This window comes from Cryptotermes secundus, unplaced genomic scaffold, assembly GCF_002891405.2.
Source record: "Cryptotermes secundus unplaced genomic scaffold, Csec_1.0 scaffold5206, whole genome shotgun sequence".
NCBI lineage: Eukaryota > Metazoa > Arthropoda > Insecta > Blattodea > Kalotermitidae > Cryptotermes > Cryptotermes secundus.
The window spans coordinates 28,247-39,174 of NW_019740020.1; the positions used below are offsets into that span (position 1 = coordinate 28,247).

General features: G+C 36.1%; 1 long non-coding RNA gene across 1 annotated transcript in view; it reads right to left on the reverse strand.

Annotated features, from left to right (window-relative positions):
• Positions 1 to 372: 372 nt before the first annotated feature.
• Positions 373 to 10,928, reverse strand: part of LOC111872277 — an 11,993-nt gene continuing 1,437 nt past the window's right edge. The window contains exons 2-3 of the long non-coding RNA XR_002844195.2: positions 2,317 to 2,318; positions 373 to 402 (exon numbers count right to left, since the gene is read on the reverse strand). This is a non-coding gene — a long non-coding RNA (uncharacterized LOC111872277). The remainder of the gene's footprint in view (positions 403 to 2,316; positions 2,319 to 10,928) is intronic.

Sequence of the window (10,928 nt, forward strand, 5' to 3'; positions counted from 1 at the left end):
GAAGAGCCGACTTCAGCGAATAGGAAACCTGAGGCGGCAGAACTACGAGAGGTACCCATACAAGACGCCGAAGTAATGCCGGTCGGAGAACCGAAGAAAAAAGGCGTAGTGACCGAAAGCGACGAAATATGAAGAATTCGACACAGGAAAGTTGTGGACCCCAGAATAAGTTGGCCGTCGTCAGCAGGAGGGTGTCCCGCCGTGCAAGAGTGGCATGGCGCAAGAGGAACATCTTCAGGAAATCTTGTACCCGAGCAGATCATGCGTCCCGGATAAAGTTCCCTGCCATCTGCAGGAAGATATCCCGTCGCGCGACAGTGGCACGACGTTGGAGAAATGACTTCAAGAAGGAAACACCCCAGGGAACCTTCCGATGCCGGACAGAGGACTTGGCGCCACGGTCTTATGCCAGCAAGTGGCGGGAAGACCAGGAGGAACGACGTCAGTCAGTGCAAACAACGCATCAAGGGCTGTTACGTCAACATACGGAACTTCTCATGGAAAACAGAAATAAAGATTGGACACTGTGGAAGTGTCGACCGCCTCCAAAACGGAAAAGAAGACTTCAAGCAGAGGAGGAACCGGTAATGCAGAAGAATGTGGCATAGAGTGAAAGTAATGGATGAATGGGACACAACTGGATCTTCTGGCGAGCTGAAAGGAAACCGCTCGAGACGAGCAGGTCTTAAGAGGGGGGCGGTTGTAACAGCCGGAGAACAATCGTTGCAAGGAGTAGCCCAGATACAAGGAAACGCAATAGATCAGCCTCCAAAGAAAAGGAACGGGGTGCACCATTAGGCAATTCGGGACGAACAGCTTTAAGGAGAGAGCAGTGTGACATGTTGACCCCTACCTCCCCAGCGGCACGTAGTTCTCGCGTAATAGGCGAATCATCACCCCTACACTCTCCCCGCGGTGACGTCACGAGCGGAGCCGAAGTGAGCCGAGCGGAGCCGAATATTAGCCGAGCCCCCGCATCCTGGTAGCTATGCAAAGCGCCACGCGCGGTAACGCCACGGTAACGCGGAATCGCTTCCTACTGTGACGTGGCCCGCAACAGTCACCACTGCGGATATATAAGGGAACCGCACAGCAGCTACCAGTGAGTTGTACTGCGACAGCCGCCGAGTTATAAAGTAACAGTCGCCGAGACAAGTTGGAGTATAGCAGCCGTCGCGGAAAGAAGTACCGGACGTGTGTGTAATTGTGTAATTAGGAGCGTGTGACACAGTGATACATAGCTCCCCTACTGTAAACGTGTAGACTACTGAACACAGAGTGAGCTGATTTGTGCATAGGGTTATAAAGTGTGAAACCCCGCAACAGTGGTAACAGATTATTGCGATTAGGGTTATCAAGTGTGAAACCCCGCAACTGTGTGAAAATTAATTGTAGCCGTTTCTCGTAGATTGTTGAATAAACGAATTAACGATCTCTACGGCGTATTCAGTAACGAAACACATTACAATATTATAAGGAAAAATCTTAAATGTTTACGTGTTTAAGATATGATATTGTAGAAATATCTATCTATCATATTTTACCTTGATACCGTATAATATGATAATTTCACAAGATATATTTATGGCGATATTAAAGACTGTTGTCCCCATCGTGAAACTCATGATCTGTAATATAATCTGTAATATTTTATTTGATATTATAAATAAAAATTAAAAAGTTCACGTGTTTAAGGTCGGATAATATACAAATATCTATTTAATAATATAATTAACTTGAAACCGTAGATTTTGGTAATTTCACAAGATTATTGCGATGTTAAAGAATGTTGTCCCAATCCTGAAACTCATGTACTTAAATTACTGACATGCTCAGCCACATTTACAATATTATAAGATCAAACCAAAACGAAGTTATTCAGCAGTACGCACAGAACTATTGCATCTACTAATAAATTTAATCATTGTTTCTGGATCCTGTAATATTTTATTTGATATTATAACGTGTTTCGTTACTGAATACGCCGTAGAGATCGTTAATTGGTTTATTTAACAACCTACAAATCACTGCTACAATTAATTATAACACAGTTGCGGGTTTCCACACTTTACAAACCGTGCAACCAAAGTCTTCAATAGGCTACACGTATTCACAGTACGGGAGCTATACAAGTCTCTCTGTCTCACACACTCCCAATTACACAGTTACACACACGTCCGGTACTTCTTTCCGCTACGGCTGCTATATTTCAACTGTAGTCGGCTGACTGGAGAAATGTTGATAACACACTGACTCTCGCTTGCTGCTCAGCCGGCTTTTACTCCGTTCGCTGTTGCTAGGGTCGTCTATCGCAACCACTGTTTATCCGCGGTGCCTTAAGACCAGCGCGCTGGGATTCGGCTCGCTTCGGCTCCGCTCGGCTCTCTTCGGCTCCTCTCGGCACGTCACCGCCGCCGGGGGGAGTGGTGTCCTGAGTAGCGCGAAAAGTAGTAACGAGAGCGCTACGTTACCTCCACGTGCCGCTGGGGAGGTAGGGGTCCTCCGTTGCGCAACATGTCACAATATTATAAGAAGAAACTAAAAATTTACGTGTTCGAGATAAGAAATTTTACAAATAATTATCTAAACATACAATTAAAGTTGTTACCGTACATTCTGGTAATTACAAAAGATATATTTATGGCGTAATTCAAGACGGTTGTCCCCATAGTGAAACTCAGGTTTTTAGGATATTGACATTTTCAGTCACATATGAAAGAATATTTGAGCGAACCAAAACGATGTTGTTTAAGCAGTCCAAACAGAACGAGTGCATCTACAACTAAAATCATTCAGTGTATTCGGTGCCTGTCATATTTTATTTCACATTATAAGCAAAAACCTCAAATGTTACGTGTTTAAAATGAGATATTGTACATATATTTATCTAATCATATAATTAAACTTGGTAACGTACAGTTGCTTATTTCACAATATTTATTTATGGAGATGATAAAGATTTTGTCCACATCGTGAAACTCATGTTCTTTAAATACTGACATTCTCAGTCCCATATACAAGAACATATGAGCAAATAAAATCGAAGTTTTTCAGCAGTACCAACACAATGATTGCATCTACAAATATAATCATTCATTGTACTAGTATTCGGTTCCTGTCATATTTTATTTGATATTACAAGCAAAAAATGCAAATGTTTACGTGTTTAATATAATATATTGTCGCGTATTAGGCGTATAACGCGACAAATAACTTCACGCCGTATCTGATATAGCGAATTTTATTTCACATTCGCACGTACAATCACCCAAATTACAGATTTACGATTACTGCTATCTGCAGTATCACAAATACTACACTCCAAATGCCACAATACAACTGACTGGTTGCTGGCTAACTCGGAACTAACTCGGAGGTAGCTCGAGGACTGACTCGTAGGTAGCTCCAGGACTGACTTTGAATAGCCTTCGCTGCTCCTCATATAGCCTCGATCGGACAATACAGAAAACGGCCACGTAATAAGCACCCTTGTTGCCTGGCGCTGTGTTGCTAGCAACGCTAGCGGTAGTAACCGCTGTTACTACCGTCGTCTCTCGCAATCCTGTTTCCCCGCGCTGCCTAGCAACCCGCGGTACACTTGGTGACGTCATCGCTGTTGACTCGCTTTGCATAGCGACCAGGATGCTAGGACTCGGCTAACTTTGGCTCACTTCGGCTTCGTTCGGCACATAACGGCTGGCGAGGGGGGTAGGGGCTTCATCCATAGCTCAACATGTCACAATATTGTAAAATTATATTCCTAATCATATCATTTTTCTTGAATATTTTGGTAATTTAATAAGGTATATTAAGGCGATGTTAAAGACTGTTGTCCCCATCGTGAAACCCATGTTCTTAAATATTGACGTCAGTCGCATATACAAGAATATATGAGCAAACCAAAACGAAGTTATTCAGCGGTACGAACAGAACGATTGCTTCTACAATTAAATCATTCGTTGTACTTGGTTCCTGTCCTATTTTATTCGATATTTTATTTGATCTTATAAGCAAAAAACACAAATATTTAAGGGACAAATATTTATTTAATTATATATTTTAACTGGATAACATTTGTATATCTTGATAATTTCACAAGATTAATTATTGGCGATGTTAAAGACTGTTGTCCCAATCGTGAATCTCATGTTCTTAAAATACTTATACACTTGTACTCATTCACATAAAAAAGATTATATAAGCAAAAAAACGAAGTTTTTTAGCAGTATGAACAGAACGATTGCATCTACAACTAAAACCATTCAATATATTTGGTACCTCTCATATTTTATTTGATATTATGAACAAAATCCCAAATGTATACGTGATTAATATGTGATATTGTTAAAATATCTATCTCATTATATAATTTAATTCGATACCGTACATTTTGATAATTTCAAAAATATATTTATGGCGATGTTAAAGACTCTTTTCCCACACTTCAAACTCATGTTCTTAATACACTGACATCCTCAGTCACATATACAACAATATATGAGCAAACCAAAAGAAGTTTTTCAGCAGTACGACAAGAGCGAATTAATCTGAAACTGAAATCATTCATTATCTTCGGATCCTGCATACTTAATTTGATATTTTAAGCAAAAAAGCACACATGTTTACGTGTTTTGAAATGTGAAATTTTTACAAATAATAATATACTAATTTAATTTAACATGATACCGTATATATTGGTAATTTCACAAGATATATATATATATACATATATATGGCAATATTAAAAACTATTAACCACATCTTGAACACATATTGTTAAAATACTGTGACAAGTTGCGCAAAGCCGAGCCCCCCCCNAGCCGACTACAAGTTGGAGTATAGCAGCCGTCGCGGAAAGAAGATCCGGACGTGTGAGTGATTGTGTAATTGGGAGCGTGTGATACAGCGATACATAGCTCCCCTACTGTAAACGCGTATACTACTGAAGACAGAGTGAACTGATTTGCGCATAGGGTTATAAGTCGTGAAACCCCGCAACAGTTTTAACAGATTAATGCGATTAGGGTTATCAAGTGTGAAACCCCGCAACTGTGTGATAATTAATTGTAGCCGTTATTTGTAGATTGTTAAATAAACCAATTAACGATCTCTACGGCGTCTTCAGTAACGCGAAACACGTTACATTGGTGTCAGAAGTGGGATCAGTAACGCAAAACACGTTACAATACTGATATTGTCAGTCACATATACAAGAATATATGAGAAATGCGAAACAAAATTTTTTAGCAGTACGAACAGAACGATTGTTTTACAACTAAAATCATTCATTGTGTACGGTTCCTGTCATATTTTATTTGATATTATAAATAAATCTCAAATGTTTACGTGTTCAAGATAAGTTATTGTACAAATATCTATTTAATCATGTAATTTAACTTGATAACATATATTTTGGTAGTTTCGTAAGATATATTTTTGGCGAAGTTAAAGTCTCTTGTCCTCATCGAGAAATTCATGTTCTTCAAATACCGATTTACTCTCTCAGTTATACAAGAATATATGAGCAAACCAAAACGACGTTATTCGGTCGTACGAAGATAGGATTGCACCTGCAACTAAAATCATCCATGTTATTCGGTTCCTGTCATATTTTATTTGATATTATAAGCAAGAAATGCAAATGTTTACGTTTTTAAGATAAGATATTGTACAAAAATTTATCTAATCATATAATTTAACTTGAAAGTGTACATTTTGATAATTTCATGAGATATATTTATGACGATGTTGAAGACTGTTGTCCCCATCATTAAACTAATGTTTTTAAAATATATACATTCTCAGTCACATATAGAAGGATATATGGGCAAAAAAACGATGTTATTCAGCAGTAGAACAGAACAATTGCATCTACAACTTATATCAATCTTTGTAATAGGTCCCTGTAGTATTTTATTCGATATAATAAGCAAAAAACACAAGTGTTTTCGTATTTAATATAAGATATTGTACAAATATCTATCTAATTATGTAATTAAACTTAACAGCGAACATTTCGTTATTTCACAAGATATATTTATGGCTATGTTAAAGATTGTTGTACCCATCGTGAAATTTATGTCTTTAAAATACTGACTTTCTCAGTCACATATACATTATTATATGATCAAACCAAAAGGATGTTATTCAGCATTACGGACAGATCTTTTGCATCTACTACTAAAATCAATCATTGTTTTAGTTTCCTCTCATATCTTATTTATTATTATAATAACTACTCAAATGTTTACGTATTTCAAATTAAACATTCTACAAATATCTATCTAAATGTATAATTAAACTTGATAATGTACATTCTGGAAATTTCTCAAAATATATTTATGGTGATGTTATAGACTGTTTTTCCCATCGTGAAACTCATGTTCTTAAGATATCGACATCCTCCGTCACATATAAAAGAATATATGAGCAAAGGAAAACGAGGGTTTTCAGCAGTACCAAAAGAACGATTGCATCGTCAAAAAAATCATTCATTGTGTTCTGTTCCTGTCATATTTTATTTTATGTTATAAGCAATAAACTCAGACGATTACGTGTTTTAAATAAGATATAGTACAAATATCTATCTAACCATACATTTTGACTTGAAGCCGTATATTTTGAGAATTTCACATGATATATTTATGGCGATGTTAAAGACTGTATCCTCTTCAAAAACTCATTTTCTTAATGTAATGACATACGCCGTCGCATACACAAGAATATATGAGGAAACCAAAATAATGTTACTCAGCAGTACGAACAAAACATTTGCATCTACAAATGAAATCATTCTTTGTATTCGGCTATATCATATTTAATTGATATTATAAGCAAAAACTCAAATGTTTACGTGTTTAAGATATGATATTGTAGAAATATCTGTCTAGTCATATAATTTAACTTCTTACCGTACAATATGATAATTGAATAATATGTATTTATGGCGATGTTAAAGAATGTTGTCCCCATCCTGAAACTCATTTTCTTAAAATAATGACATCCACAGTCACATATACAAAATTATAAGATCAAACCAAAAGAAAATATTCAGCAGTACTCACAGAACTGTTGCATCTACTACTAAAATCACACATTATTTTCGGTTACTGTCGTATTTTATTTGATATTATAAGCAAAATCTAAAATTTTACGTACTTCATATAAGACATTTTACAATTATTTATCTAAACGTATAATTAAACTTCTTACCGTACATTTGATAATTTCATAAGATATATTTATGACGATATTAAAGACTGTTTTCCCCATTGTGAAACACATGTTCTTAAGATATCAGTCATATATAAAAGAATATATGAAAAAACCAAAACGAAGTTGTTCAGCAGTACGAACAGAACAAGTGCAACTACAAATATAATCATTCATTGTATTCTTTTCCTGACATATTTTATTTGATATTTCTTTGATATTTGAAGCAAAAAACTTGTTTATTTATTTAAGATAAAATTTTGTACAAATATCTGTCTAATCATATAATTTAACTTAATAAAGTACTTTTTCGTAATTTCACAAAATATATTAATTGCGATATTAAAGGCTGTTCTCCCCCTTGTGAAACTCATGTTCTTAAAATTCTGACATCCACAGTCACATTTAAAAGAATATATGAGGCAACAAAAAAGTTATTATTCAGGAGTACGAACAGAACTGTTGCAACTACAACTAAATTCATTCAGTGTATCCGGCTCCTGTCATATTTTATTTCATATCATAACCAAAAACCTCAAATAAAGAAAGTTGTCTTCTGGGTTTAGGCACCGTGTATTCTTCGTTTTGGCCGACGTTTCGGAGGAACGTAGCGCCTCCATCTTCAGAGCAGTTCAATAGCTGCGGAGAGCAGTAGCTGTGGTGATAGGATGTGGAAGGTGCTGCTTATATACGAAGTAGGCAGGGGGGGTGGTTAGGGAGAACGGACCAATGGGAGCAGTGGAGAGCGATTAAGGCCATATATGGTGTGTGACTAAGGGCGAGGGGGAACGGCCAGTGAGTACAGGAAACTTGAGGTCAATAGCACTAGGAAGTGCGGTAGTCAAAACCGGTAGGTTGAGGACAGGCTATTGACGTCAATGACATGACGAAGAACTGGTGTGGCTTGTAGGATTCTCTTGAGGGAAAGGATGTTTCACGTCTGTCGAGATTGTTGAGAGCGATAAAGGCCATATGATGTGNCGGTGCCTAAACCCAGAAGACAACTTTCTTCATTGTCATCGCCGTGAAAACCTCAAAACTTACAAAAACCTCAAATGTTTACGTGTTTGAGATAAGATAGTGTACAAATATTTATATATCTTATTTTTTAACTTGATGACATATATTTTGTTAATTTCACAATATATATTTATGGCGATGTTAAAGAGTGCTGTCCCCATCGTGAAACACATATTCTAAAATACTGACATTCTCAGTCCCATATACAAGAATACATGAGCAAATGAAACTGAAGTTATTCTCAGTACCAACAGAACTATTGCATCTACAATTAAAATCATTTATTGTATTCGGTTCCTATCATATTTTATTTCAAGTTATAAAAAAATTAAATTGTTTAAGTGTTTAATAATATATATTGAACAAAAAATTTATCTAATCATGTAATTTAACTTGATAAAGTATATTTTGTTAACTTCACAAGATATATATGTATATATACTGCGATATTAAAGACTATTGCCCAAATTGTGAAACTCAAGTTGTTAAAATACTGTCATTGTCAGTCACGTATACAAGAATATATGAGCTAGGCAAAACCAGGTTTTTCAGCAGTACGATCAGAATGATTGCATCTACAAATAAAATCATTTATTGTATATGGATCCTGTCATATTTTATTTGACATTATAAATAAAAACTCAACTGTTTACGTGTTCAAGATAAGATATTGTACAAATATCTATCTAATCATGTAATCTAACTTGATAACATTCATTTTGGTAATTTCATAATATATAGATTTGGAAGTGTTAAAGTCTCTTGTCCATTTCGTGAAATTCATGTTCTTAAATATCGATATACTCCCTCACTTATACAAAAATATATGAGCAGACCAAAACATCGTTATTCAGCCTTACGAAGATACGATTGCATCTGCAACTAAAATCATGTATGTTATTCGGTTCCTGTCATACTTTATGTGATATTATTAGCAAAATCTTAAATGTTTACGTATTTTAGTTATGATATATTACAAATACCAAGTTAATCTTATAATTTAACTTGATACCGTACATTTTGGTATTTTTACAAAATATACTTTTGGCAATGTTAAATACTGTCGTCCCAAATCGTGAAACTCATGTACTTAAATATTGACATTCTCAGTCACATATACAAGAATATATGAGCAAAGAGTAACGAAGTTATTCAGCAGTACTAACAGAACGATTGCATCTACAACCAAATCATTCATTGTTTTCGGTTGCTCCCATATTTTATTTGATATTATAAGCAAGAATTTCAAATGATTATGATTTTAAGATAAGATATTGTACAAAAATCTATCTAATCTTATAATTTATCTTGATACCGTACGTTTTGATAATTTCATAAGATATATTTATGACGATGTCAAAGGCTGTTGTCCCCATCATGAAACTAAAGTTCTTAAAATACTGACATTCTCAGTCACATATACAAGCATATATGAGCAAATGAAAACGATGTTATTCAACCTTACGAACAGATCGATTACACCTTTATCTAAAATCATTCATAGTATTGGGGTCCTATCATATTTTATTTGATATTATAGGATAAAAACACAAATGTTTACATATTTAATATAAGACATTTTACAAATATGTACCTAATCATATAATTTAAAACCGAACATTTGGAAATTTCACAAGATATATTTATGGCGATGTTAAAGACTGCTGTTCCCATGATGAAACTCGTGTACTTAAAATACTGACATTCTCAGTCACATATTCAAGAATATATGATCAAACCAAAAGGATGTTAATCTGCAGTACGGAGAGAACTATTGCATCTACTACTAAAATAACTCAGTTTTCGTTTCTTATGAAATTTTTTAATAATATAAAAATTACTCTAATGTTTACGTGTTTCAAATAAGACTTTTCACAAATATCTATCTAATTGTATAATTAAACTTGATACTTATAATCTGGTAATTTCTCAAAATATATTTATGGCGATATTAAAGACTGTTGTTCCCTTCGTGAAAATCATGTTCTTAAAATACTGACATCCTCCATCACATATACAAGAACATATGAATATGAAAAGGCGGAGGCCGATAGGAAGGCCGACAAGGAAGAAATTAAGGCCGAAATGCGATCTATGCGGTCAGAGTTGGATGATAAAATCGAACATCGAGTTGAAAACATCTTGGCGATCGTTGAACACGATAAACGAAATCTTCAGGAAGAACTGACGAAAAACTACAACGAAACCTGCGCTGCAATTGACGAAACCAAACGCGAGTTCCAGGCCCGGTTGGACATAGTGCAAATGAAGGCCGAGCGGGTAAATACATCAACGATCGTCGCGAGCACAGCTCAGCCACCGACATTCAACGGGAATTCAACGTGAAGTGTATTCAGACGACAGTTCGAGACTGTGGCAGAGCACAACCAATGGTCGGACCGTGAAAAATTAACATACCTGATCAGCCCTCTGAAGGGCAGGGCGGCAGAAATGCTACCCGGAATTCTGGCAAATGCCACTTACGAGGAAACTCTTCAGGCTCTAGAGGACCGTTTCGGGGACCAACACTTTGCAGCTGCCTACCGCTGCCAATTAAGAACAAGGACCTAGAAACCTGGAGAATCCCTGCAAGACTTTGCCACGGCCATTGAACTGCTTTCCCATCGTGCCTACCCCGATCTACCTGCAGACCACATAGGAAGAGAGGCAGGAATAGCCTTCGTATACGGAATACG